At 40.4% G+C, this 7,081-nt stretch overlaps 1 pseudogene; it reads right to left on the bottom strand.

The window, feature by feature from the left end:
* On the bottom strand, positions 1-567 carry LOC114635009 (annotated as a pseudogene).
* Positions 568-7,081: the final 6,514 nt, after the last annotated feature.

Here is a 7,081-nt window from a genome sequence, read left to right on the forward strand (position 1 = left end):
TCACTCGTCAGCCTGCTGAAAGGTTCCCTTTTCATATACATAGATACCATCTAAAACTTTCTGATATCCTTATTTTTAACTGTTGTGGCTTGCTGAATCAGAGCAGCTGAATTTGAAACAAGTTCAATATCATTTCCTTCAAGTATTAATTCATCCTTTTGGGCTTGAGAGACAGAACAAGCAACACCTGTCCTCATCCGAACTCTGCGCATGTATTTTTTACCCAAGAAATTTCGTATTTCAACCAAAGACCCATTCTCCTGAATAAGGACATTGATGGGGAAGTGAGCGTACACAGACTTCATCTTGTAACGGAAGCCCAGTGTAACACCCTTCATCATGTTCTGAGCATGACTGCAGATGGTTCTGACAGTGGCCAGTTCCTTTCTGTTACCCCACCATTTGCCTTTTCTTTTTCTTTCAAAGAAGACTCAGCTCTACGTTGATGTGATTGAAGTCCCTCTGCAGAGTTCCCCTGGGGCCCTTCACGATGACTGTGCGCCCCTTCAGAGTGATATCGACATTTTCTGGAATGTCGACAGTCTTATTGCTGAGAATGGTTTTCATTCTCTCAGTAGATGGGGCAAAGAGCTTGATCACACCTTTTGTGCCCGTGTTTTTTACCTGGATGTTTGTTGCAGCTCTACATTCAGCCTTTTCTGTCATAGTACTTTCCAGATTTCTCCTGCTTTTACACTGGTCTTTTAATGTAGACCATGCTCCCAGGGATGTATCTATAGTTTTTTCCTGATCCTTTCTCTTGGATTATTGGCCCACCCATTTTTGCATATATTTTTACCTATTATTTTCATCAGGATTTTCCACACATACTCTTAGGTCTCTTTGGACCTAAGATTTGGGCCTGAGACTGAGGCTTGTATTTTTTTTTCTCGATTTTTTTTCTTCTGATATTTTCATACACTGTTTTTATCCCACATTTCTACCAGGATTTTTTTTTTTACTGTGCTTTGTGTCTGACTTTTTGCCAAGATTGTGCTCCCAAATTTGGTGCATGTATTATTCTTTTCTCCAAGTTTTTATTCTAGATTGTTGACATGCCCTCTTCTACCATGCTTTACACAGAATTATTATTCTGGTTTTACATCTAGTTTTGCTTGTTGTTTGTCTTGTTTGTATTTTTTTTCTGGACTTTTCTCCAAGGCCTTGCATATAGATATTCTAAAGAGGCAGATTCTGAGACAAGAATTCAAGTACAAACAATTTGTTTGAGAGGTGACCCCTGGGCAGTTTATAGCATGGGGAATAAGATAGGGAGAGGAAAGCAGAGAGTAAAGGGTCTTCTGTCACACAAAAGTTGCTGGACATATGAGGTCAATTTTGCTATGGTGCTCTAAGAGACGGTAGATCATACATCATAGAGTTGTCCTAACATGGGGGTTGACTGATCCAAGGCTGTTGCTAAGAGTAACAACTCCAAAACATTTCCAGATTGTTCTCTGTATGTGATCTGAAGGTGTTCCACTAGCAGACTGGATGTAGCACCTAGCTGTGGGTGACAGGTTCTTGCAGAAGGCATCCTGCTGGTGTGTACAGTGAGCTCAGGGGAACAGGGTGCTAGCAGCTGTGTCGCCCTGTGGATGTATTCCTACATCTTTGTAGCCCTCCATTACTGATTCACTGTCTCAGGAAATGAGAGGTAAAGCAAGGCCTGGAACACAGCTATGGTTCTTAGGTATATGCAAAGTTTTCCATGCCTGTGAAGTAAAAAACTCATGCTTTATTTTATAGACAGGGCTCTGTGTGTTTGGTTACATCCAATCTGCAAAGCTCAATGAATAGTGTCTATTTATTGGCCTCTTAACCATTCTAAGCTTTTTAGGACATATTAGATCTAAACATCTAAAGAAAACTTTTGTTATCCCTAATTTCCATATAAACACCAAATAAAATTTATAGGTCCAAGGTCCTAAAGCTACTAAGAACAACAAGAATTTGAGAGAATATGAAAAAGAAGTCTGTGAGATCTGGGCTTCACGTTCTTGTGCTTGCTTGTCTCCAGGAGGCTCTGGTGAACCTTCAGAGCTATGTTGCAGGATATTTGATCATACGGTGAACTCTGAGATTGTGTTAGTTACTAGAAAAGCTTGGTTCTAGTTGTGGTGTGGCTCAGCCCTAACACGTACTTTGAATCTAAGAGCTTTCTGTTTATTGTAAACAGGATTACATACAGTCAACCACAGGTCAAGAGGTAGAACAAGCAACCAGTTGACAGGGAATGAACATAGGAAATAACCATAGAGAGTAAAAGAAAGTCAAGAGGGCAGATAGAGAGATGCACAGGAAGTAAGGGAGGGACATTCTGTTTGAGGTACTTTTGAGACGGTATAGCAAAGGAGACAGCATAGAGAAGGAGAGTTTGCCTTTTGGGTAGGTGGGAACATTGGCTGAGCACAAAGGACAGCTGGATCTTTCTCTACCTCTCTGAGCTAGCAGGCTTTCATCCCAGCATCTGGGGTGAATATTTGAGATTTTATTTAAAAACAGCAGAGCTAGAATGAATGGCTAATTGCCTAGGGCCCACTCAGCTTGCAGATACCCTGAGGACTAGCACGTAGCCAGTCTCAATTTCTCTCACTAGGTTTCTGCTTTATTCTTATCCTACTGAGAGAATATTCCTATCAGAGCCTCTATTCCCCTCTATTCTTGTTGAAGAAAATAATCCACCCATGCTTGTAAAAATAGCAAGGAGGAGTTTATTCAGGGATGTGATAGGAGACTCAAGGAGGGTTCAACTCTAAACACTGGGCTAGTGGTAATGTATAGCCAAGGAGCTGAGGTGGGGACTGGTGGATATGAAAAATTACTAAGAGGAAAAATCAATGGTAGGTAGATTCTTGCTAAACCAACTCAAAAGGATTGTTGCTGAAGGTAGGCCTGGGTGATCAGTTATCAAGGATAAAGCAATCCCTCTAGATTGACTAAGCTTCTCTCTAGACTTGGCAAGGGTAGATACAGATGTGAAAGCCCTAGGTCCACACAGCTGAAAGGAGGTTCAGAGGAGCTCACAAGAAGTTTGGTCAAGGAGTCTTTGTCACTTGACATAATGATTAGGCTAACACTGATAAAGCCACAGACTTGGGTTTATTACCCTTCCACATGTAATTTCAGAATAACCTCTGAGTGCTAGAACTGCTACCATCTTAGTTTTACCAACTAAAGTTCTTTCCAAAAGTAAAACTGCTATTATAATGGATGGAAAGGGTGGGATTTGAACCCAGGAAGTTTTGCTTCCCTCCTTAACCACCTGAAGACACTTCCAATCTTGTTCATTCTTTAATGAGCTTAATGACTCCTCCATCACCAACTTGGGGCTAAAAGAATTTCACATGGCCCTTCTCTTAACTAGATCATACTTCACATGCTTCAGTTTCTTTGAGGTCTCTAAGAAGATACTGTCATGATGAATACTACAAGATGTAATTTTTTTAAAAAAGCATTGTCATACAAAGGAAGAAGTGGGAGCAGACTCCTGCACTGGTTTCTATTTTTGTTATGCTCTGCTTTTGTTTGGTAATAAGGGGGAGGAGACTGGAACACAGCACTTATGTGTAGCAAGAATTTTTAATTCCCAGGAACTAGAAAACAAAACAAGCTTAAATTCTTTTCAATTTTATTTGCCCATGGACATCTGTGCTTATGGATTTGGAGGCTATAATACATTGCTTGCTCTTTCCAATAATTTTCTTTTGATAATTCCTCTGATGGTGTGAAGAAAAGGGTCCTAAGCATGGTTTAAATCTCTTATGATAATACTTGCCCAAATCTATGTGGCAAACTGCTACTCTTCCTTTCATACTAAGATAATAGGGAAGAAAAACACTCTGATTTATCAAAGGGAAAAGCAGCTGACAGAGCTGTAAGGGAGCGTAGGCTTCTCTGGCTCTGCTATGGAGTGACTGTGCAACAGAAGCAGGTGACTTAACCTCTGATTTTCTTGCTCTGTGTTGCAAAATACAATGTTTTGACTTATTGATTTTCATGGTCCTTTCAAACCATGAGTTTTTGGAGTCTGTCACAAGATGGAGTCAGATGATGACTCTCATTATGTTAGCACTATGTACACACACACACACACACACACACACACACACAACTATACACACATGCATAAGATGAGCTTCAGCAGCTTCGTGGCATCCCCTCAAGATTTTCTCTTCATACACATTCCTTCTTTTGCCTTCTACCTTTTCTTCACTACCTGAACTCTGAAAAGAAAACAAACTCTTGCTTTTTCCCTGCCTGGCACTTCTGTTGCTCTACATGGCTCCCTACCCAGTCTTCTGGGCTCCTCTCACTGGACGTGGTCTTCTTTTTCCATTCCCAGGCCTCTTTCCCTAGATATGTTGTTTCCCTCCAACCAGACCCCTGACCTTCCCTGAGTGGTCAAAACTCTTTCCTCTTAAGTCCTTCCCATTTCTTTCAGCTAAAACTCCCAGAGCAATGTCTGTCTTGCTGCCTCCACAGGTTCACTAAACCTTGAAATGCACCCCCCATCTTATAGTACAGTGATTCTTAATCTTCCTAATGCTATGACCCTTTAATTCCTCGTGTGACCCCCCAACCATAAAATTATTTTCATTGCTACTTCATGACTGTAATCTTGCTACTGTTATGAGTCATAATGCAAATATCTGTGCTTTCTAACCAGATTGGGCGACCCCTGTGAATGAGTTGTTTGAACTCCCTAAAGCAATCGGGACCCACAGGTTGAGAAGTTTTGTTAGAGTATGTCCAACCATAGCTTTCTCTTTTGACTCCTTGAAGGCTTGTGCAGTGTCTGCCATCTGCACACCTCTCTTGTCACACCCTGTCTCCAGCTACTGGGTCAGACACAGACCTGGACTCCCTTCCTCCTCTTTTCCAAATGCTCCCAGGTAGGCTGTGCTCTGGGATCTACTCCATGCTTCTTTTCTTGTTCTCCTTTTCCAAGTCTGTCCCTGGATGATCTCACCTATCACATTCCACAGCTTCCTCCAAACCTCTAGGCTTCCTCTTTCAGCATCTTGGTCAATCTCTTCTGTCACGCTTTCACTTCCCTGGACAATTTGTAATCCTAACTCTGAATTCCTCTATTCTCTTTTTTCTGTTTTGCAATTCTAGGTATTAACCCATGACCTCACACATGTCAGCAAAGTGTTCTACTACTGATCCCACCTCCATTCAGTTCCTCATTGTTTGGTCCTACTATGTGGATATATATTTAATAAATGAAAAATTTCATGTTTGCTGAACTGCCATTGCCCAGTCCAGGCCTTCACTTGCTTGGAGGGTCAAAAAGATCTTCCTTCTTGGTCTGATTTCTCGGCTTTTCAAAGCAGCCCTCAGACTATCACCAGAGTTTTCTCTTCCTGAAATGTAGTTTGACTATGTCACTTTTCTGTCCCAAACCAACACCTACATTTCCCATGGGATGCTTCCTCCTTTGGATTTTAATAGCTAATAGGGCAAAAAAATTTGAAAATTGATTTATCAAACACACTCTGCTGAACAAAGTTCAGTGGCTTTCTTTACTGCAGATACTAAAGACAGGTTACCAGGACTTGAATGTCCAAGGCATATGAAAGTAGATTAGTTCTCGATTTCATTTAAACTTTACAACATTTGCACATTAGGAAAGATGCCAGAGTGGCAGAGCTACCAGACAAGAGCCCAGGTCCCCAAGTCTGCGTGCACAAGAGTTCTCCGGCATATGTGATGCTCCAATAGAAACACATGGACCATTAGACACTCGAGAATAAATTATTGTGTTCAGTCTGTAGGACTCAAAGTTATTAGTTATAGTATTTAGCTTATCTGTTCACTACAGAATGCATTTGGGTCAAGTTGCATGCCAAGGACTAAATGATCATTTTCAGCCCAGTTCAAGGGTTTTAATAATAGTAATAAGTCACATGGGTGGCAGTAGTGAGAACCCTGGAATTTTGTTTTGCTTTAAAAACACAGAAATATTATAAGAATATGGTTTTGTTTAAATCCCAAGTGTGAAGTATGGGCTGACTATGATTTGCCTCATCCTCAAGCAGGGATGTGGTTTTTGCCAGCTGCAGATGGTTTCTTCAGTTGTGTGATGTTTAGAATTCTGGAGACTTTTCAGGGGATATATAAATGCTAGTGCCCCAAGAGACAGTGTGGGTTGCTGGTGGGTTATTGGTTGTTTGTTGTTAATTGTTGTCCGTTGTGATTTGTTAAGAAGTTGTGTGCAAAGAAGAAACAAGAAGAAGAGGAAGAAGAAGGAGAAAAAGAAGAAGGAGAAGAGGAGGAGGAGGAGGAGGAGGAGGAGGAGAAGAAGAAGAAGAAGAAGAAGAAGAAGAAGAAGAAGAAGAAGAAGAAGAAGAAGAAGAAGAATTTTCAATTCCTGACTTTATTCAGGGATCTCCTTCTGTTCCTCTCTATTCTTTTTGTTGTTCTCTTATCTAGTGTTAGGGGATTGAAAGGGTGTAAGAAAAGGGGTGGAGAGGGATAGAAGACAGAACCCACAAACTAGTAAAATGTCAGCTGCTGATGGCACTCCTATTAAGTAGCTCGGTGATAAGCAGACATTATCTAATTTTACTCTCTTGACCAGTAGGGTGTTAAGGCAAATAAGTTAGAGACAAGAGACTCAGGATTTGGACATAAGTCATTTGATTTCTGAGTCCTTGATATTAATCACAAGAAGTTCCAATATTCTACATCTAGGTAATTTGATCAGAAAGGATAGGTTTCTGATACAACTTGGCTGATTATGTTAATAACATCTAGATGATTTACTCCCAGTGTTTTATCTTGATATTTTTGGTTGTCAAAACTGAGAGGTAACTCTGGAGTCTAGTAGCTAGAGACCAAAGATGCTTCTAAGATAACCTACAGTACACTGGGCAGCACCACAAGAAATAGCTATCTGTTCACAATGCTGTCATACTAAGGTTGAGATGGTTTGACTAAATGTCTCATATATTTAGGCTACAGAGCTCCAAATATAAGTAAAAAATTCATGTTCTTATTTAGAATAATAAAGCATGCTTACTCTTTTTATTCTTTTTTATTTTTTTATTCTTTTACTTATACTTTTTTATTCTGC

Source organism: Grammomys surdaster, unplaced genomic scaffold (assembly GCF_004785775.1).
Source record: "Grammomys surdaster isolate TR1022 unplaced genomic scaffold, NIH_TR_1.0 1162, whole genome shotgun sequence".
Classification (NCBI taxonomy): Eukaryota; Metazoa; Chordata; class Mammalia; order Rodentia; family Muridae; genus Grammomys; species Grammomys surdaster.